Source organism: Schistocerca cancellata, chromosome 4 (assembly GCF_023864275.1).
Source record: "Schistocerca cancellata isolate TAMUIC-IGC-003103 chromosome 4, iqSchCanc2.1, whole genome shotgun sequence".
In the NCBI taxonomy this organism is placed as follows: domain Eukaryota; kingdom Metazoa; phylum Arthropoda; class Insecta; order Orthoptera; family Acrididae; genus Schistocerca; species Schistocerca cancellata.
Window position 1 is genome coordinate 548,944,265 of NC_064629.1, and position 22,561 is coordinate 548,966,825.

Sequence of the window (22,561 nt, forward strand, 5' to 3'; positions counted from 1 at the left end):
TTACCCATGGTTAAACAGTTATTTATAAATAGATGTTAGTGCCGAAACCCACCATTCACGCGTAAGCGCTATCAGAAAAGCCATCCCTTGTTATATCTTTAAAAGTACGTTATAGGTAAAGCTTATTTACAAAATCATCTACATACAGGTATACGAGGGGAATTCAAAAAGTAAAGGCACATTTGTGAAAAGCTGTACTTATTCTGATGATAGAAAAGTGAAACATGCGTTATTTTTCTACGTAACCTCCCTGGACTTGAATGCAGTTTTCCCAACGTTTTACGAGTTTTTTTATTTCATCAGAAAATACGTTTATGGGTTTGAAATGCTTACCTACTACATAACACTTTTTCAAAATTAATAAGCAAACATATTAATAGTAAGACTGTATTAACAACTTTCAGTGTTCGGCTCCACAAATTTAAATTATGTGTAAAGTTTTACTCCAGTGCGTGGGAAATAAACATCCCAGGTTGTTGTTGTTGTTGTGGTCCTCAGTCCTGAGACTGGTTTGATGCAGCTCTCCATGCTACTCTATCCTGTGCTAGCTTCTTCATCTCTCAGTACCTACTGCAACCTACATCCTTCTGAATCTGCTTAGTGTATTCATCTCTTGGTCTCCCCCTACGATTTTTACCCTCCACGCTGCCCTCCAATACTAAATTCGTGATCCCTTGATGCCTCAGAACATGTCCTACCAACCGATCCCTTCTTCTCGTCAAGTTGTGCCACAAACTTCTCCCCAATTCTATTCAATACTTCCTCATTAGTTATGTGATCTACCCATCTAATCTTCAGCATTCTTCTGTAGCACCACATTTCGAAAGCTTCTATTCTCTTCTTGTCCAAACTATTTACCGTCCATGTTTCACTTCCATACATGGCTACACTCCATACAAATACTTTCAGAAATGACTTCCTGACACTTAAATCTATACTCCATGTTAACAAATTTCTCTTCTTCAGAAACGCTTTCCTTGCCATTGCCAGTCTACATTTTATATCCTCTCTACTTCGACCATCATCAGTTATTTTGCTCCCCAAATAGCAAAACTCCTTTACTACTTTAAGTGTCTCATTTCCTAATCTAATACCCTCAACCTCACCCGACTTAATTCGACTACATTCCATTATCCTCGTTTTGCTTTTGTTGATGTTCATCTTATATCCTCCCTTCAAGACAGCATCCATTCCGTTCAACTGCTCTTCCAAGTCCTTTGCTGTCTCTGACAGAATTACAATATCATTGGCGAACCTCAAAGTTTTTATTTCTTCTCCATGGATTTTAATACCTACTCCGAATTTTTCTTTTGTTTCCTTTACTGCTTGCTCAATATACAGATTGAATAACATCGGGGAGAGGCTACAACCCTGTTTTACTCCCTTCCCAACCGCTGCTTCCCTTTCATGCCCCTCGACTCTTATAACTGCCATCTGGTTTCTGTACAAATTGTAAATAGCCTTTCGCTCCCTGTATTTTACCCCTGCCACCTATAGAATTTGAAAGAGAGTATTCCAGTCAACATTGTCAAAAGCTATTGTTTGCCTTTCCTTAATCTTTCTTCCAAGATAAGTCGTAAGGTCAGTATTGCCTCACGTGTTCCAGTATTTCTACGGAATCCAAACTGATCTTCCCCGAGGTCGGTTTCTACTAGTTTTTCCATTCGTCTGTAAAGAATTCGTGTTAGTATTTTGCAGCTGTGGCTTATTAAACTGATTGTTCGGTAATTTTCACATCTATCAACACCTGCTTTCTTTGGGATTGGAATTACTATATTCTTCTTGAAGTCTGAGGGTATTTCACCTGTTTCATACATCTTGCTCACCAGATGGTAGAGTTTTGTCAGGACTGGCTCTCCCAACGCCGTCAGTAGTTCTTATGGAATGTTGTCTACTCCGGGGGCCTTGTTTCGACTCAGGTCTTTCAGTGCTCTGTCAAACTCTTCACGCAGTATCGTATCTCCCATTTCATCTTCATCTACATCCTCTTCCATTTCCATAATATTGTCCTCAAGTACATCGCCCTTGTATAGACCCTCTATATACTCCTTCCACCTTTCTGCTTTCCCTTCTTTGCTTAGAACTGGGTTTCCATCTGAGCTCTTGATGTTCATACAAGTGGTTCTCTTATCTCCAAAGGTCTCTTTAATTTTCCTGTAGGCAGTATCTATCTTACCCCTAGTGAGATAAGCCTCTACATCCTTACATTTGTCCTCTAGCCATCCCTGCTTAGCCATTTTGCACTTCCTGTCGATCTCATTTTTGAGACGTTTGTATTCCTTTTTGCCTGCTTCATTTACTGCATTTTTATATTTTCTCCTTTCATCAATTAAATTCAATATTTCTTCTGTTACCCAAGGATTTCTACTAGCCCTCGTCTTTTTACCTACTTGATCCTCTGCTGCCTTCACTACTTCATCCCTCAAAGCTACCCATTCCTCTTCTACTGTATTTCTCTCCCCCATTCCTGTCAATTGTTCCCTTATGCTCTCCCTGAAACTCTGTACAACCTCTGGTTCTTTCAGTTTATCCAGGTCCCATCTCCTTAAATTCCCACCTTTTTGCAGTTTCTTCAGTTTTAATCTACAGGTCATAACCAATAGATTGTGGTCAGAGTCCACATCTGCCCCTGGAAATGTCTTACAATTTAAAACCTGGTTCCTAAATCTCTGCCTTACCATTATATAATCTATCTGATACCTTTTAGTATCTCCAGGGTTCTTCCATGTATACAACCTTCTATCATGATTCTTAAACCAAGTGTTAGCTTTTATTAAGTTGTGCTCTGTGCAAAATTCTACCAGGCGGCTTCCTCTTTCATTTCTTAGCCCCAATCCATATTCACCTACTACGTTTCCTTCTCTCCCTTTTCCTACACTCGAATTCCAGTCACCCATGACTATTAAATTTTCGTCTCGCTTCACTATCTGAATAATTTCTTTTATTTCATCATACACTTCTTCAATTTCTTCGTCATCTGCAGAGCTAGTTGGCATATAAACTTGTACTACTGTAGTAGGTGTGGGCTTCGTATCTATCTTGGCCACAACAATGCGTTCGCTGTGCTGTTTGTAGTAGCTTACCCGCATTCCTATTTTCCTATTCATTATTAAACCTACTCCTGCATTACCCCTATTTGACTTTGTGTTTATAACCCTGTAGTCACCTGACCAGAAGTCTTGTTCCTCCTGCCACCGAACTTCACTAATTCCCACTATATCTAACTTTAACCTATCTATTTCCCTTTTTAAATTTTCTAACCTACCTGCCCGATTAAGGGATCTGACATTCCACGCTCCGATCCGTAGAACGCCAGTTTTCTTTCTCCTGATAACGACATCCTCTTGAGTAGTCCCCGCCCGGAGATCCAAATGGGGGACTATTTTACCTCCGGAATATTTTACCCAAGAGGACGCCATCATCATTTAGTCATACAGTAAAGCTGCATGCCCTCGGGAAAAATTACGGCCGTAGTTTCCCCTTGCTTTCAGCCGTTCGCAGTACCAGCACAGCAAGGCCGTTTTGGTTATTGTTACAAGGCCAGATCAGTCGATCATCCAGACTGTTGCCCTTGCAACTACTGAAAAGGCTGCTGCCCCTCTTCAGGAACCACACGTTTGTCTGGCCTCTCAACAGATACCCCTCCGTTGTGGTTGTACCTACGGTACGGCTATCTGTATCGCTGAGGCACGCAAGCCTCCCCACCAACGGCAAGGTCCATGGTTCATGGTTCATCCCAGGTTGGGATGCATAAACTAAAACCAGAGGAGGGGATGGTCTGATGCAGAGGGGGGGAAATCCCCCCATCCCCCCCTGCAAATCGCACACTGCTGAGAATCTTGCCCCGTTATCCACACCTCGCTTTGGTGAAAAGTTTAAAACATAGTAAGTGCCTTGCTAATAATAGTATACTGTTCGGTAACACGTGTCAAAATTTGTGTTAGAGACTTTTGTTAATGTTAGTAAAAACAACGTAATGTTGAGCAGTTCAATGAAAATACTCCTACTGTGCGAACTAAAAGCTATATTTTTCTGAGAAGTGACACGTAAGCAACGCGGAAGGGACGAATGTTCCTTTTTTTTTGTAAGGTAGTCCCAGCAGGTAGCGATACACGGTGGGGGGTGGGGGGGGGGGCATGAACCCGACCGCTAAACGGATTCACTTTCGGTAGTGCGGCCAAAGGCAGAGAACGATGCAGAAATTATTCTGCAAATTATTATCTTCGTTTTAAGCAATATTAGCAAGTCAGCCAACAAACTATTGTCATGCCCATAGTTAAAAAGTATTCATTTCCCTGTTAAGTAACGTTAAAAACAGTGCGATTACACGCGACTTGGAATTCGCGGGTTCGGTTAACCTTCCTTAGTAGGCACTGTATATGCTGCTCCATATTACTCACAAAGACGATTATATCATCAGGACACAGTATGCATTGACGTAGTTTGAACCTTCTGAGAACTGCATTCAACAACCTATGATACGTCACAGGTGCTTTTTTTAAATTCAAAAGGCATCCTTCTAAATTGATGTCCCCATGGCGGAGAAAAAGCTGTTTTTGGTCGGTCCTCCAGAGCGACTTCTAACTGACGATAGACACTCTTTAATTCCACCGTCAAGAAATACTTGCACTGGCCTAAATAGACTATGGTTTCCATAATGTTCGGCAGAGGGTAGACATCTGTTATAGTCTTGGCATTCAAGTGTCGATAATCGCGACTAGACCTATATTTTCGTGATTCATCTGCTGATTTCTTGGGAACGACGACAATTCAGACTCTGTAGCGGCTATTACTTCCCTCAATTATCCCATCCTTCAGCTGCTGATGAATTCCTCTAGAACCAGCTGTAAATATCTCAGTGCCCTACATGGTTTGTGATAAACTGGTTATTCATTTCCCATCAGTATTTGGTGCTGAGTAATATGTGTTCCAGGCGAAAACCGTTTTGGAAGAAACAAATACCTAAATTCCATCTATTGTTTATCACTCCCCCTCTCCCTTGTAATGCAGTTTTGGTAGTGTTCGGCAACTATCTCTGACTGACGCCTGTCGTGTCCCATTCATCCTCCTCCAAGAGATCCATGTTAGTGAACAAGAACCCCTTTGTTAACATTAAATCCTCTGTGATGAAATTATCCACAAAACAGTTATAATTTTTCCCACCATTTACCTCATGTATATGTAAAACACTTCTTTTCACTAAACAACCTGCCTGATGCAATGCTACATTTACTTTCAATGGTTCCACCACAACATCTGTCAGTAAATTAGACTTAATATTAACCCAAAGGCATATCCCGGTAACCTTAGGTACATAAATGTGTGAAACGCATCTTAGTGTAATTGTTCGTGGTTAAAATGGTTTGTCATACTTAATAGACCTCCCTCAAGACATCACTACACTGGAATGGGTTTGCCCAATGGGAACATTTTTCCATGGAGCTTGTAACGGAACATATTAAAGGCTTTACTGTACCGAAGTATGCGATACCCTCCAAATTCAACCAGTTTAACGAGTATTTATGATTATAGAAAAGTTATTGTGTATGTTAACAATGATTGCGTAACATGTCTCCATAAACAGTCAACCCATTAAATTATACTGAATAACTAACCCACACAAAAGTTAATATCACTTGATCACTGATACAGCAAATGTCATCATGTAAAAACACTGAGTTCATCTTAAATAATTAATATGAAGTACGAAAAATAGTGTTCAACTTAGGTATTTTGGATCTCCTTAAATAAAATTCACCCAGTGAAACCTATTTGTTCACTAGGAGCGGTTTCACTTAGTATTCACGAAATCAATCCTGTTTTAGACGAAAACCAATGTATTTCTTAATAATTCATGTTAATTACTTATTTGTGCAAATTAGAGAAGTCAATTGACAAACTTCTAGAAAACGGACTTTTTGTAACAAAGAATTATTCTGTCAAGTCAACAAATCTGTCTGTCATTTTAATAACATGTTAAATTATGTCACTCGATGCAAATCAATAACCTTTCTGCACAAATTATGATAACAGATGTACATGTGACTTGTAAACTATATCTCTTTTTAGTAGTTCTTTGACAATGTTATAAATACGAGCAGCAAGAAGGGTCGAGAGGCAGTCGGAATGTCACTTTGGTACAGTGTGTTTGTGTGTTATTGTTTGAGGTGGATAAACAATGCAAAGAACATGTAAAGGAAGTTGTGTTGTGTCATAGTCTTTGGTGGGCAGTGGAATTAAGATGGCCACCAGAGAAATAAATATTTGAAGTTTACATATTTGTTGGTTTCGTTCATCCTTTATCATCAAAAGCACATAAAACAAAACACGGGACCTCATGTTTTTAACCCTAGACAACCAGATTTAGAGCCAGCATCAACATCGAGACACAGCAGCGATCCAGCAAGCAGCAGTGATTACTACAATGCATTGTAATGGCGCCAACCTAACATCAAGTGCTAACAAGCTCTGTAAATGGGAGTGAAATAGTGCGATTATAGCAATTAGCAATATCTACGACCAGGCGACCATTACAAAAGTGGGGGCTCAGCCGGGATCTTTAAGTGCATCGATGATAATAGTGCAGCGATAAATTTCGTAAGTGCTTAGCATTCCAAAAAAAAAAAAAGTTTATTTGTGCAGTGTGGCAACAGTGAAAATATGTCAAAAAATAAATAAATAAGTAAAGTGTGTTTGTGCGACTACCTAAAACCATCATCACACCGCTCGGAAGATTAACGTCTGGATTATGTCAACAGAAGTCATCAATCAAGACCTCAGCTTCAGTAAAACCGAATAGAAGTGAAGAAACCAACAGGAACACCGATCACGACATCATAGCATAAAGCAAGGTATTTTGTTGTTGTTGTCATTTAAAATAATTAATAGTTAACATGTCTCTACCTGAGAGTGATGAGATCGTAGGAAATATAAAAATTGAACCAGGGGATGGTGAACAATTAAACTTAACAGAGTGGCTAGCAGGGTTTGCAACTCAAATAAGCTCGCAACTTAAACAATCCAGTGAAGAAATAAGTGTGAAACTGAAAGAAGTTCTCAATGAGAAGTGTGAGGAAATTAAAACTACCCTCAGTAAGGACACTAGAGAACAGTTGATACACTTCAGAAAAGAATTTCAAGTTAAAGTTGAAAGTTTAAATGAAAACATACAAGCTAACACAGACAGCATTGCTGTCATCTACAACAGAGTAGATACTGAAGTTGAAAGATTAGATCAGAGAATAGACAAAACTTCAGAAAACCTTAAACAAGAATACAACCTGTATACCACTAATGTAGATACAAAAGAAGAAAATATACACACTAAATGTACACAATTGGAGGACGCATTGATGTCCAAACAAACGATTTACAATCAAAATACAATGTATGGGCACATCCAAGTGAAATGCTTTCCTGGTGAAAATCTGCACCCTATTGACTTTATTCACCAATGTAAGGATATGTTTGTGGTAGGAATGTCAGATAACATAAAAATTAAGTTAGTAAAACTGTTTCTAGAAGGGGAGGCCCTATCCTGGGCAAATGAGAATAATGATTCTTGGAATACTTTTGAAGAGTTTGAAGCTAAGTTTATTTGCAAATTTTGGTCACAATCCATACAAGCCAGATTAAAGTCAGAATTTCTAAATGGACCAGTGTATAGAGGGAGAGTAGGGGGAATGCAAAAATTTTGCAGAGATCAATTGAAAAAGCTTGCTCGCTTGAATAACTCTTTTGATATTATGACACAAATTGATGTTTTAAAAAGAAGGTTACCAGAGAGACTGCAGTGGGAATTGGTCCATGGACCAGACGATTCAATGGAAGAGTTCCTGAAATTTGTAGATAGATTAGATAGGGCCTTGGAAAGAGAAAATAACCAAAGTTTTGGCTCTGGCAACAACCAGTATGGGGGGTGGAACAGGAATGTAAATAGAGATTATTATGGGAGGAGAGACTTTGAAAATTCTGGAAATAATGCTCCAAATAGGGGAGATAGGAGATATGAAAATGATTTCAGAAACAATACACAGGAGGGAAGATGGAGGAGAGATAACAGGAATGATAGAAGTAGGCATTGGGGAAGAGAACAAGATAGAAGGGGGTTTGCTGAAACTAGTGAACAAAACGACAACTACAAACGGACAGACCGAGGGAACCAGCCGGGAAACGGTGGACAGTCCCACTAGATGTCCGTAGTTTTGGGGCTAGACAATATTATGATAGGGCAACACATAACCGAAACTGGAAAAGGAGAGGATACAATGTAAAGAGTAAGTACCATGAAAACTCTGATGTTGTTAGAATGAATAAATTAGAATTTAATAAAAGGTTTTGGGATATAATGAGTAAAAGTGATACAGTTAATAAAAACAGTGTTCAAGCACAGGTAGTTAGTGAAAGTGCAGAAGTTGAAGGTATTGCAGAGTTCCATAGTTGGGCTGAAAAAGATACTGGTGTTAATATCAAGTCAGACACACCACAAATAGAATCTATTTTGGGGGGTTTATTTGATAAGAAGGGGGACGACGAAGTGTTTAATGGAGCCAAAGACTCAATTGCTGAGATTCAGATACATAGGGGGGAAACTGAAGATGGGGTTGTTGCGGAGGAGGAGGAAGAAGTAATAGAGGGACATTTAAATAATGATCCTAAATCAAGTGATGTTGTTGATGAGAGTGTGGAGGAAGAAATAAAAGTATTTGTAGAATTGAAAAGTAATGATGAGGTAAAGGTAAGTGGTGTGACAAACATGGGTCATAATGAGGTTAATGTAAGTGAAATGCAGACTAGGGAATGTGTATCTGAGGACAAGCTATTGCCTATTGGGAACTATGAAACACTAAGCTATGAGAATGGTAATAATAATAATATTAAAGAAAATATAAAGGGATGGAATGTAAATGTGTGTTTTCAAGAGAAAGGGGAAAAGTTTTTAGAAGTTTTGTGGAACAACTATGGAAACTGTGTAAACAAAGATGCCTTTTGGAAAGAATTAGCAAAGGTAAGTGCAACCTTGTATCCTACATGGTGGACAAGAAATCGTAGTGGACTTTATAAAAAAGGGGGTGAAAACAGTAGTTTGTTAAGTGACAACACAGTGTTAAAAGGAACAGGTGAAAACAAAGGTTTATGTTTAATTCTCAATGCTTTGCAAACAGAGAGGGATGTGTCTAAGTGTAGGAAAGAGACATTAGACTTAGGAACTAAAGAAATTGAAAATGATCTATTGTTTGAAAATACTGAAATAGACAAAGATGTTGAGCTAGGTTGTCCATATGTTAAAGTAAACATTGACATTTGTCCATTTGAAATAAAAGAAAGCCCACATCCTAATGCGTATAGACTTATCTTTCCCAGATCAAGAAGGTTATTTGGATTAAGAAACATCACTGAATTGAAACCATGTAAACATGGTTAAGCACATTTCCCTGTTTGAATACAGGTACTTACCCATTTTCCATAAAGCATGTTATCAGCAAAGTTTTTTACTGGGTGTGTCTAATAGCAACTACCACTCATCCTACAGACCCTGGAGAAGTTCCAGATCTCTGAGAGAATGTTTTTATATTTATATTGTCACTATTGAATATTAAATTTTGAGACATCTTCTTTACTTGCAACGAGCAAGAAGGTGACAAACATTTATTACTTTCCTTTTGTATTGTTGAATATGGGACATACTTGCACCAAATAAAAGACAATGAAAAAATTGTTGTGCAAGACCCATCATTGTGTGACTATTGTGTTCTTAGGCATAAGATTTGTGTACAATTTTCTACAGTTAATCAGATGTTCACCAAGCTTGATGTTTGTGTTATGTTGTGACCAATTTAAGTGCCCAATTTTAGTATTAATATGTTCTTGTACTGTCTTGACTATGCGTCTCAATGGGAGACAAGTTTTTTAAATATTTCCTTTTTTTGCAAGTGCATATTATATCCATACATGTGACTTTTCTAGTGTTTGTGTTTATATATCATGTCCATACTTATATTTATGTTCTTTGTTTTCATTTCTTTTATGTGGCTCAAAAAGAGCAGACAGTTGCAATATTTTCCTATGGACATATGACCTGTCCATCTATGTAATATATTTATGTTCCTTCTATTATCTTGATTAATCTGTGACTCAATGAGAACTGACTTTGAAATAATTTACATATATTTTTGATATATCTTAAAATCGCATGTGATATATTTGTGTCTGTTTTTAATCATTTTCCATGTGGCTCACTGGGAGCAAAGATTAACATTTTTTTTACTTTCATATATTACTAATTATTTTTATTATGCTGTCATACTGAATGACATAACACAAAGTGCATTTGAAACAACACAACTAAAATATTTGCAGGAAAAAGTCATTTTGAAACGGTGTAACGGTCATTGCATACATACACATTATGCATAGTAAAACAAAAAAATTATTAAAGTAGTACTTTTCCAAATTTTAACCATTTGACACATTTGTCCTAGTCGACTAATATCATTAACATTCTGTAAATGATATTACCCGAGGGGGGTATTGTAACGGAACATATTAAAGGCTTTACTGTACCGAAGTATGCGATACCCTCCAAATTCAACCAGTTTAACGAGTATTTATGATTATAGAAAAGTTATTGTGTATGTTAACAATGATTGCGTAACATGTCTCCATAAACAGTCAACCCATTAAATTATACTGAATAACTAACCCACACAAAAGTTAATATCACTTGATCACTGATACAGCAAATGTCATCATGTAAAAACACTGAGTTCATCTTAAATAATTAATATGAAGTACGAAAAATAGTGTTCAACTTAGGTATTTTGGATCTCCTTAAATAAAATTCACCCAGTGAAACCTATTTGTTCACTAGGAGCGGTTTCACTTAGTATTCACGAAATCAATCCTGTTTTAGACGAAAACCAATGTATTTCTTAATAATTCATGTTAATTACTTATTTATGCAAATTAGAGAAGTCAATTGACAAACTTCTAGAAAACGGACTTTTTGTAACAAAGAATTATTCTGTCAAGTCAACAAATCTGTCTGTCATTTTAATAACATGTTAAATTATGTCACTCGATGCAAATCAATAACCTTTCTGCACAAATTATGATAACAGATGTACATGTGACTTGTAAACTATATCTCTTTTTAGTAGTTCTTTGACAATGTTATAAATACGAGCAGCAAGAAGGGTCGAGAGGCAGTCGGAATGTCACTTTGGTACAGTGTGTTTGTGTGTTATTGTTTGAGGTGGATAAACAATGCAAAGAACATGTAAAGGAAGTTGTGTTGTGTCATAGTCTTTGGTGGGCAGTGGAATTAAGATGGCCACCAGAGAAATAAATATTTGAAGTTTACATATTTGTTGGTTTCGTTCATCCTTTATCATCAAAAGCACATAAAACAAAACACGGGACCTCATGTTTTTAACCCTAGACAACCAGATTTAGAGCCAGCATCAACATCGAGACACAGCAGCGATCCAGCAAGCAGCAGTGATTACTACAATGCATTGTAATGGCGCCAACCTAACATCAAGTGCTAACAAGCTCTGTAAATGGGAGTGAAATAGTGCGATTATAGCAATTAGCAATATCTACGACCAGGCGACCATTACAAGCTCCACCATGTGTTGCTGAAACTCGATTTTGCACAATGCTGATGCAAGAAATCCAACCCCAGAATCATGTCATAGCCCCCTGCTCACTTGTGGCTCAATCTCAACACATTGTCTGAATTGAAATGTTCCCAGACAAAAATCTATGTCCAATGATCCCAACAATGTGACGTCACTAACCCCCACCCGACACAATCTATACTCCCATGGGTTCTGTTGCATATGTTCCACCAGATCACCACTGGCAACCGATTCTTCTGTCCCTGTGTCCAACGACATCCTGCAATTCTTCTTCCCCAATGTTCCTTTGATCACACTATCCAGCTCTGCATATGCCTTCGTAGCGTCTAATTCAATTGCGAATGTCCATAGGTCTTCCTTTGGCGTTTAACACCTGCTTCATTCCTGGTCTCCTATCATTGAAATTACCGCTACCATTATGTTGATCTCTGCCTCTGCTCCCACTGTCCTGTGGTTGGCAGCATTGCTTGCACGTGCCCCATCTACCTATATTCATAACACCTTATATTGGCTGAAAACATTGTCCATCTAATTCGTAACTCATCAATTCCTTTGCTTTCTACAGCTAGTCTAAATCAATCGATACCCCTGTTCGTACTGTCCTCGACATTTCTGAGGGCAACCCTCTTAAAAATGGTCAAGTGCCCTCCGCTCTTCCTCCTGTAAAATTACTCCATTCGCTATAGAATTCTGTCCCTGCTCCTATGTACAACCAGTGAGCTTCCTTATTCTATTCGCATATTCTTCTACTGATTCCATATGCCTGTGTTTTAGCATGCCCAACTGTTTCCTTAAACGCCTTACACTGTTCTGCTTTGTGTACCTTTGAACTAGCTCTTTTTTAAATTCTTCAAATTTCCTGCTCCCTTGGAAGACTCCGTATAACCCACACAAGCTTTTGCTTTTCCAGTTAATTTTGCTCCCCTCAAAAGTTTTACATCAGACCACCCTTCCATCTACGCCAAATTCCTAATATCCTCCACAAATGCTTGCACATTCTCAGTTGTTTTACTAGAGAAAGGAGCAATTAAACTTGTGGCTGACAAACCTATATTACACTGTGGTGACTCGCCTCTAATAGACTATTAAACTCTGTGTGAACAGGCCTTGTAAGGACCAACGGTGCAGATCGACCGCCGTGTCATCCTCAGTCATTGGCGTCACTGTATGCAGATATGGAGGGGCATGTGGTCAGCACACCACTCTCCCGGCCATTGTTAGTTTTCCTGACTGAAACTCGCTATTAACTGCTGTTAATTATGCTACCCTTTCCAACAATATACTGCTTCTGGTTCTGATACTCCTTGTATCTCTGACTCTGCCAAAGCCTTGTCCTTCTCGATAATCATTTTGAAACACCAACAATTACAAGACATATAAAATAAAATAAAGTAACTTCATTCTTAAATATAATAATCAGCCATTTCGATTCATATCACTATCTAGCCTTATTCCTGTAACACACGTGAAATATACTACTAATACTAATTCTGTACACTGTGCTGAATGTCCGCCGCTCGTGGTCTCGCGGTAGCGTTCTCGCTTCCCGAGCACGGGGTCCCGGGTTCGATTCCCGGCGGGGTCAGGGATTTTCACCTGCCTCGAGATGACTGGGTGTTTGTGTTGTCCTCATCATTTCATCATCATCCAGAAAAGTGGCGAAATTGGACTGAGTAAAGATTGGGTAATTGTACGGGCGCTGATAACCACGCAGTTGAGCGCCCCACAAACCAAACATCATCATCACTGTGCTGAATGACCTTCCAAATTACACTGCATACATCTGACAGGTACTAGCCAATAATGTCCCCCATTACCTCTAAAGAGCGAAAAATCCACTCGTTCCTTACTTTTAACAAAATTCAACTTACTAAGAGGTTGGCAGTCAAGCTTCTTTCGAATTTTTTTGACAGTGGCAATTAAATTTCTTGACTCACTGTACTGCAGACCTCAGGTTCAGATGCAGTGCTGGAAACGTCGCGCCAGTATTCTAACACCAGTTGTAATAGCTGGTGTATTTGGGGTGCCGGAGGACGCTGTGTGGCGCCAATCGAACGCCCTGAAATTCTAAATTTCTTTATCATGGCTCCCTGCTGTGGCAGAAGCATCCAGTGGCCTCCTGTTTATTGTCGCCTCGCGTGAGCCGAACAGTGGCTCATGACGCAACTACCTCTGTCAGTGTTGCCTACAGGTCAGGGCAGTCTTCGCTAGCTATGGCTGCGTGTGTTGAGGAATGGCTTGCTCTCCCTGCTAGCGACAGGCAGGAGACATAACAGCAGTGATCCACTGCCTCGTGTTGATGGCCGGCAAGCTGTTTCCTACAGCTGATGATGTGTTGGCTGCAGGACCTGTGGTTTCAGAGTGGACTGCCTTGAAGCAGAGTTGAACTGTGGCCCACAAAAAGCATTCTGGACAGCGCCCACACGTCACAGACTCATGGCAAAGAGCTGCGATACTGACATAAGTGAGTTTCGAGTAAAATGGATAGGTATTTATATGCTTCCAAGCTGCGCTTGAATTAGCTTCCCTGTGCACTGTGGCTCGTATACTAAACATTTTGGTGGCCGCCGCTTTGGAAAGGCTTCTGTCCACCTCCACCTAGGTATTGCTGTGTCATACCTCACCAGGCTGGCTCGCCTCACAACGTTGCGATGGCTGTGTTCTATTTTGTAAGGCATAAACCCATTCTTGCTTGCTGCTGGCACTACCACAAAGCACTTCCTATATTGAGCATTTCTGACCAAATATTTTGCTACAAGAGCAAGCAGTCCCTAAGTGCAGACTGTGTTGAGGAGGCTGAAACTGCAACACATTTAATCTCCCAATACGATGCTTTCGAGGCCAAGGTATGCAGACTATAAAGGTCATTTATTCCTGAAAAAATTGTGTCTAGTAAAGAACTAGTAAAACGCCTACTATTGTTCTTTGAAGGGTCCAGCTGGTTTTACTAGGATTACAGGGAGAGAAACTGTACAATAAACTCAGTTTCATTGCAGGCAACAGGGCACTAAGACCACCATTGTTTTGTCTCACTGCATAAATCAATTAGTCACTCAATCAATCAAATCTTTCTCCAGTGTGCAATGACAAATGGTATTCTCTCAAGTTAATGGGACTGATATTCTCCTCTCTCCATAATTACTAGTACATAATTTTTATGAGGCCTGTGGAAGTTTTCTCTGTTCTAAAAATTCACATGTGCATATCACACACACACAGCTAAACTATTAGCCACTGCTGTATGGTATGCACAAGCTATGAAGGGATCCTACAGTTCTCCACCTCACTGTGGAGGTCGAGAATTCGCATCAAAGATCATCACATATTTCTCAGAGCATCTGGTTAGACCTTCCATTCCAGTCCAGGTCAGAGGACTGTGACTGGTTCTGTGAACAGTTCTGCAAAACGCTCGGCTTCGACCTCCCCCCCCCCCCCCCCCCCTCCTCCTATCCGTGTGAGGCTACCGATCTTCACCAATTCAGCCACCTATCTTCAAGAACCGAGGATGGCCTCTTAAGCTAGGTGGGAGGAGTCATTCATGATGACATGAAGTGCGATTTGCAGTCAGCTGTACCCACAGCATTCACTAATCACCATATCTCGTAGGAGATCCCCCAGCTTACACACGGCCCTCCTTCCTGACCAACCAGCTATTTCCCTGAGGGCTTCATCGCCTACCTAATGTAGTAATCAGTAAAAACACCCTCAGCACTTGTCCACACCTTTCAGAGAGGTCGGTAGCAGTTCCAACAGACAATGTCTTCCATACTGTCTCTGTTGTACTCTCAATTATGGGTGAGTCGTCTAACTCGTTTTTAAGAGATAAAGGCACAGCCATGAATAGTACCCACGTCTGCCTTTCGCCCAGAGGTATGTGATCCTGCCACTACTCTTCGTTTAGTCTCAGATGTGTGTGCACTGATTAAGTCAGCAATCTCGTAAGGCGCTGCGACATCAGACGTCCTAAGTGACACTAGCGACACGAGAATCCACAGGTTTCTCTATGAGTGCCTCAACGCCATTGGAGCGCGGGCGAGCAGCTTGATATCTGCTGACCACGGCCAATGCAGGTTTCAACTGTTTCCAGGGCCAATTCTCCCTAAGTTTGTACACACAGCTATCATCCTTATCCATCTTTACCAGTGTAGAACTGTAGAAATACACTGCTAATTCAAGCAGTCACTAGATACATTCGAAGAACCGCTGCTCCAGGCTGTCACTCACTCTTCAAGGACTGGAGCACTACGGACCGTTTGCAATGGCCACTAATTCAGATCGAATCAGTCGATTGTTGTGTTGTGAAATTACGCTACAAAGTCTGGTAACACAACACTACCATTCACAAAATATGCAAACAATTAGATAAAATAACGAAACACACTACTCATTAAATAAATAGATACTGGTCACTTCCAAGTGGCAGCAAACCATTATATTATTAAACTAGGTGATCTATACAAACTAAATAATCCTGCTGCAGACTTGTACTTACGCCAAAGGCTAAAGCACTATGCTACAAAGTCAGATAATGTAATACTAACGGTCCATAAATACGCAAACACTTAGAAAAAGCCTTACAAACACTACTAAACATATTTAAATAGAACAGACAGTCACTGAAGAACATTAGGAGACAACTAAACTGTCTGAAACATGTACAGCTACTGCTGGTGACACTGATCTAAAATTGTACTACCTCCTTGATTGCCATCAACTCCGAATAATATAAGAGCAGCTCTGAATCTCATAAATACTGTGTAAATTTGTTATAAAGCAAGTGAACATAAAGCAAACCAGTGCTGATAACTGGAAAAACCGATAACCGCTATCGAATTCTAATATCAATAACGTTTGCTGGTCGAGTGAACGACCGTTGTTCTTTAATGTCGAATAAAACAGGGTTCCTAATCTTGCTTAAAGGGTAACCCTTGTCTCTACTTATCATGCCAATCTAATTCGACAGCTTCGTTTAAAAACAGTCCCAATAGCGAAATACTGGGGTAATCATGCATGTCTCATCACATAACATTCTATGTCCCGTGGTAAGACAATTCCCTGCCACTGCAGATTTCTCAGGATGCATCAAATGTGTGTGGTGATGGTGCTCAGTATATCTATGTTAAATACTGCAAACTATCTGGCCAACATACAATTTCGCACAATGGCAGGGGATTTTATAAACAATGGCCTTCCTCAATTCTAGGTCATCTTCAGGCAAGCCAAGGAGCATTCTAATTTTGGTTGGCAACGAAATGCACTTTTGATATTATATATTTTTCTGATCATTCCTGTCTTCGAAACTGTGCCCCCAGGATATTGTAGAAAAGGCCATCAATCTACATTCATCTTCTTGTGGTTCCTACACTGGTCCCAAATTGAAGGCACAATGAATCTGATTGTCTGTGTAGCCATTCTGCTTGAACACGAGCTTAAGGTGATTCTCCTCTTGTTTCAAGCTCTTAGCATCTGAGATGGTGTACACCCTCTTTGCAGGTCCCCTGTGCATTGGTGTGATGGATAGCAATATGCTGCATCCAGATACCATTGGGTGTGCATCAGTGCATACTTCATGTATATGAGTACGTTTAGAAACGGAAGCTTTCATTCCTTTCGACCTCCGCCATGAACTTGATGCAGGGATGATCACAATTAAAGTGATCCAGGAAACGGTTCAGAGCATCTATTTCATGTGGGTATATGATAAACGTATCATTGATTTACTTTTGAAAACAGGTAGGTTGTAAAAACGCCATCCTCAGCACTCTCTCTTCAAAATCTTCCATAAGCAAATTGGCATCTATAGGGGATAATATGCCACCAACAGCCACTCTGTCAATTTGTTCAAAATAACTATCATTGAATAAAAGATTCTTGTTGACATCAGCACATGACTGTGGAGTTTCGTCCTTTCCACATATCCAGTTTTTCACAAGTTAATGTCAAGGATTCTTCAAGAGGAACCCAGGTAAAAAGAAACTAAATCAAATCCAAGGGACCAAGACACAAAGACTTCAATCACTAGATAAAAATCATAGACTTGTAAATAAATATGATATTCACATTTTCCAATGTGACGGCTAGGAAATGATGCTAAATACGAGTATTTAGCCAAGTTGTAAGTGGGCTTAGCCATGTAAGTGGGCCCATCCAAATTGCTCACAATGAAACGTAGTGGAATCCTTTCTTTATGATTCCATTACCTCCCACTGTGAGCAATTTTGGTGCGACCACTTACAACTTGGCTAAAAACAGGGCATTTATAATTAAACTTGCCCTGTTTAACACGTTATAACATGGAAACTAATTACCGTACAAATACCAAACATGGTAGTACTGATGCGTGGGATGCACGATTTCCAAGCGTCACAGCGCCACCATCCAGTTCCAGCTATGGCCACCAGGTGCCGTGATCAGTGATTGTGATTTATAGTTTCACGTGCCTGACCAGTCGCTGCGCACTTGTTGACGTGTTAACATGAGTTTGGACAAAAGGAACAGGAAGCTATTTGTGAAGTTCTGTTATCAAAACAACAATACTGCTGCAGCTGAACTCCGAGAATATCACTGGTTGGAAGGATTATGGAAGGGTCATCTTTCTCCACGTGCTGTGCAGAGCACGATGAAGAAGTTTGAATCAACTGGAGAGCTGGGCGTTACTCGGGAAGAGGCCGACGACCGGTTGCACCACAGGTGGTTGATGAAAACACTGTTGCTATGGCAGCCAATGCTGTGTGCAATTCCCGATAGTTAGACAGTGCGTGTGCTGTGTCATGACAGTTGAACATCCCGTGGTCCACTGTACAGAAGGTGCTTCGAACCATTCTCAAATGGTATCCATACAAGATCTGTATCATACAGCAGCTTGCACCACAGAACACATAACAACATGTTGACTTCGCTCTCCACTTTGTTGCAACGATTGAAGTTGACGAGGGCTGGCCCTGGACCATCCTATGGACAGACGAAGCTCATTTTTCTCTGATGGGCGAGGTGAACACACAGAACTGCTGAGTGTGGGGATCTTCACCTCGACTCACTGTGCATAAGGTTCATGTGTATGGTGAACGTGTAGCTGTATGGTGTGGCTTCATGGCTACATTCATCACTGGCACAGTCTTTTTTTTTTAACAGGATGGCGCTCAAGGACCAAAGACGTGCACCGTTTCTGGCCAGCATTACTGCAATATGTTTCGCCAGCATATCATACCCGCCCTAATGGACAGAGATGCACTGAAGTCTACAGTTTTCATGCAAATGCGGCCCCACTCCACACCGCTCGTGAAGTTTACCTGCTTCTCTGAAACACATTTGGAAACGATCGAATTATCAGCCGATCGTTTCCAAACGCTTGGCAGACATGATCACCTGATCTTATTCCCTGTGATTTCTGGTTGTGGTTCTACCTGAGGGACAGGGTTTACCAGGGGAACATCCACACATATGCTGATATGAAGCACAGCATAACAAGACAGGTAGCAAGCATACCCACGTACATGCTTCGTTCTGCTGTGCAGAATGCAATCCTGCGCTTTCAGACTCTTCTAAACACTGATGCGCGCCATGTTGAGGCCTTCTGTAGCAGTAATGATACCGGTATGTAATGGTAGATGTACTATAGCAGCACATTAAAACAGTTTCAGTGGAATTGATTCTGCATTATTTCCCTTCCCCATGTCCTTGAAATTAATGCTACCAAGTTTGGTACTCATATGGTAATTAGTTTCCGTGTTATAACGTGTTAAATAGGAACTGTTTAATGATAACCATCTGGTGATTAGAGTCTGTTCTTAGCCCTCACGTCGGAAAATGTAAGTATCTTATTTCCAACAGTATGATTTTTATTCAGTGATTGAAGTCTTAATGTCTTGGTCCCCTTGATTTTTTTGTGAGCTTTGATGTATTATCTCTTTTTACCTGGGTTCCTCTTGAATAATCACTGATGTTAATTCATGAAAAACTGGACATGGAAATGAAGCTCTGCAGTCACATCCTGACGTTGAAATATTTTTTATTCATTGACAATTATTTTGTATAAACTGATGGAGTGGCTGTGGGAAGCCCATTATCCCCATAAACTGCCAACTTCTTTATGGAATATTTTGAAGACAGGGGGCTGAGGAGAGCGTTTTTTAAAACATGCATGTTTTTGGAGGTACATTGACGGTATATTTCCATTATGGTCACATAGAATGGATGCCCTGAACCGTTTCTTGGATCGTTTTAATTGCCTTCATCACAGCATCAAGTTCATGGTGGGGTCAAAAGGGATGGAAAGCTCTCACCTCTAGATGTACTGTTCTACATAATGGACGGTAGGACACTAGGACATAGTGTTTATCGAAAACCGACACTCACGGAGTAGTATTTGCATGCAGCATGTTGCCATCCCTTGTACCAATGCATGAGGATCCTGCAAATGTTGGGAAAGAGGGATTACACCATCTCAGATGCAGAGACTTGACGCAACACCCCTCAGGGGCTCTGCATTCGTTTGTTGGCTACAGGCTTAACAACCCCAGTGTTCCTGAGCTGGAGACTGGTAAGCGTCGCTTTCTTCTATCACTGTAACCTCTGTGCATGGTGCAGCGACCACTTTGTGGCGGGTTGGTGGACCGTTCTGTTTCCCAGATCTCGAGAATGGTAAAAACTTTTATAAAAAAAAACCTCACTTGAAGGTGATAAGATGCACTGCTGTCGAGGTAGAACAGTCATTAGGGGCGACCTCCGGGAGATCTGCCACACCTCAGTTGTATAAGGCTCACCTTAGGCACACAGGGTTCTGTCTAGGTGAACTTTTATTTCCCTATCTGCTGATGGGACTGAGATGGAACCCTCGAAATTCTCTCCTTCTCCTCTGCCCGGCAGAACAGTTAGGCTACTGGTAGGTACTAACACCTAGTCAAACAAGAGAGCTCCTGTAGCCAATTCTTCAGACTTGGAGGTTTCACAGAGTCTTTTAGTCTTTAGTAACAGAATACATGCTAATGGTCAGAATGTGTTTCTACTAATTAAACGGAAAGAGGGCAGCTTTGCGGAAGTTTCATCTTTCTACATCCAAAAAAGTCTAGAGGGCATTGATGGAACTTAATAATCTATAAAACGCTTGCAAAATGGGACCCTGTTGGTAGAAACGTCTATTTTTTATTCAAGTAAAATGGCGGCCAGTGCAAAAGTATGCCGTGCATCTCCTCGGAAAAATGTAAATATTGCCAGTAAAAAGAAATCGTGTGCAAATTGTAAGGACGAAATATCGAAACTTCACGAACGAGTATCCAGTCTACAGTTTATTATCAGTAGATTAAAAATGGAAATTACTAAACTTCAAACACCAAAATGTGAACCGCTGATAAAGAAAAGTGCGCCGAAAATTCCGCCAGAAACAACGCCCTTTTCTGACGAGTGGTCTCAAGTGATCAAGAACGAAGTTAAAAAATGTTGCAAGAAGAAAACAGTGCTATGAAGATTAAACTCAAGGATTCAGAAGCACAAATACCTCATTATGAGCAAAATGCAGTGAAAAACCGTAACCATGTTTCATGTGAAAACTCGCGATCTGTTAGGCCTCAAACAACTGCTAGAAAAGGAAATAAAGTTCTTGTTTTAAGTGACAGTCATGGCAGAAACTTTGGGAGGATACTGCAAGACTAATTAGGCAAAAAATTCAGTGTGCTAAGTGTTATAAAACCTAGGGCGCCAATTAAGGAAGTTGTGGAAAACGCATACAAATTAACTGATAACTTCTCCGTCAACCATATTTTAATCATTATTGCTGGCACAAATGACACTGATAAACCTCTGGAAGAATTGCAGAGGAACATGAAAGATTCTTTGGAATACATACTTAAACTCACGCAAAAAACAAGTGTGATCCAATACCGCTTAGACATGACGCACAAGGTCGAAATGGAAAAATCAGAGCTGCAATTTGCATTATATTAGAAAAAATCAACACTGCCACAGGCGTGTGTAGGGAGAGATTGTCTGTGAATTTCGAAATAGAACACTTCAAAAGAAATGAAAATACAACTCATGGTTTACATCTAAACAAACAAGGAAAGATTCGCATTTGTAATAGGCTTGCTTCTTTCATAGACATGGCGAAAACTGAGAAACCAAGTACCGATACAGGAAAAAAAGCATACGTAAATGAACAATCAGATAGAAAGTGCCAGTCTCGAAGTGAAAGTGCCACCCATGAAAAAACAGACAGTTATGGAGAATTTTATAACAAAAAATAAGCACAGTGAAAGTCATAACTACACACTTACTAGGTCGAAATGCAAGCCATCAAATGCAGCAACAAGGCAGTCGTTAATGGACAGATGGGTGAAGAAGGACAGAAAAAAATTGAAAATTGGGAACATTTCGACAGAAGAGAGGCAGGAATCCACAAACGGTGAACCAGCAAGCCACACGTCAAACACCATGAATACCATCCCTGGAAAACATGAGGATTTTTTACCAGTAAGTAAACTAACTCATATAATGAGTTAAGTGGTCAAGCAATAAATGATTCCCTCCCTGTCCCTAATTTTAAATTACTCCATCAAAATTTTCAGTCGCTCCCGAATAAACAAAATGAAATACAAATAATATTAAATGACCTAAATGATATTTCTGTACTATGCTTTACAGAACACTGGCTCAAACAAGATATATTAGAGCAAACATACTTTCCTCAGTTCAAACTTGCAAGCATGTTTTGTAGGAAAATATCGAGTCATGGAGGTACTTGTATATATGTTGAAGAAAATATTGAATTCAATACTGTAACTAAATACCATAAACTGTGCTGTGAAAAAGGTATAGAACTCTCTATTGCTGAACTACCAAGGCAAAATACAGTTATTATTTGTGTATACAAGTCACCAGATGGAGACAAAAAAAGTGTTTTACAAGCACATGGAAGAACTCTTGGA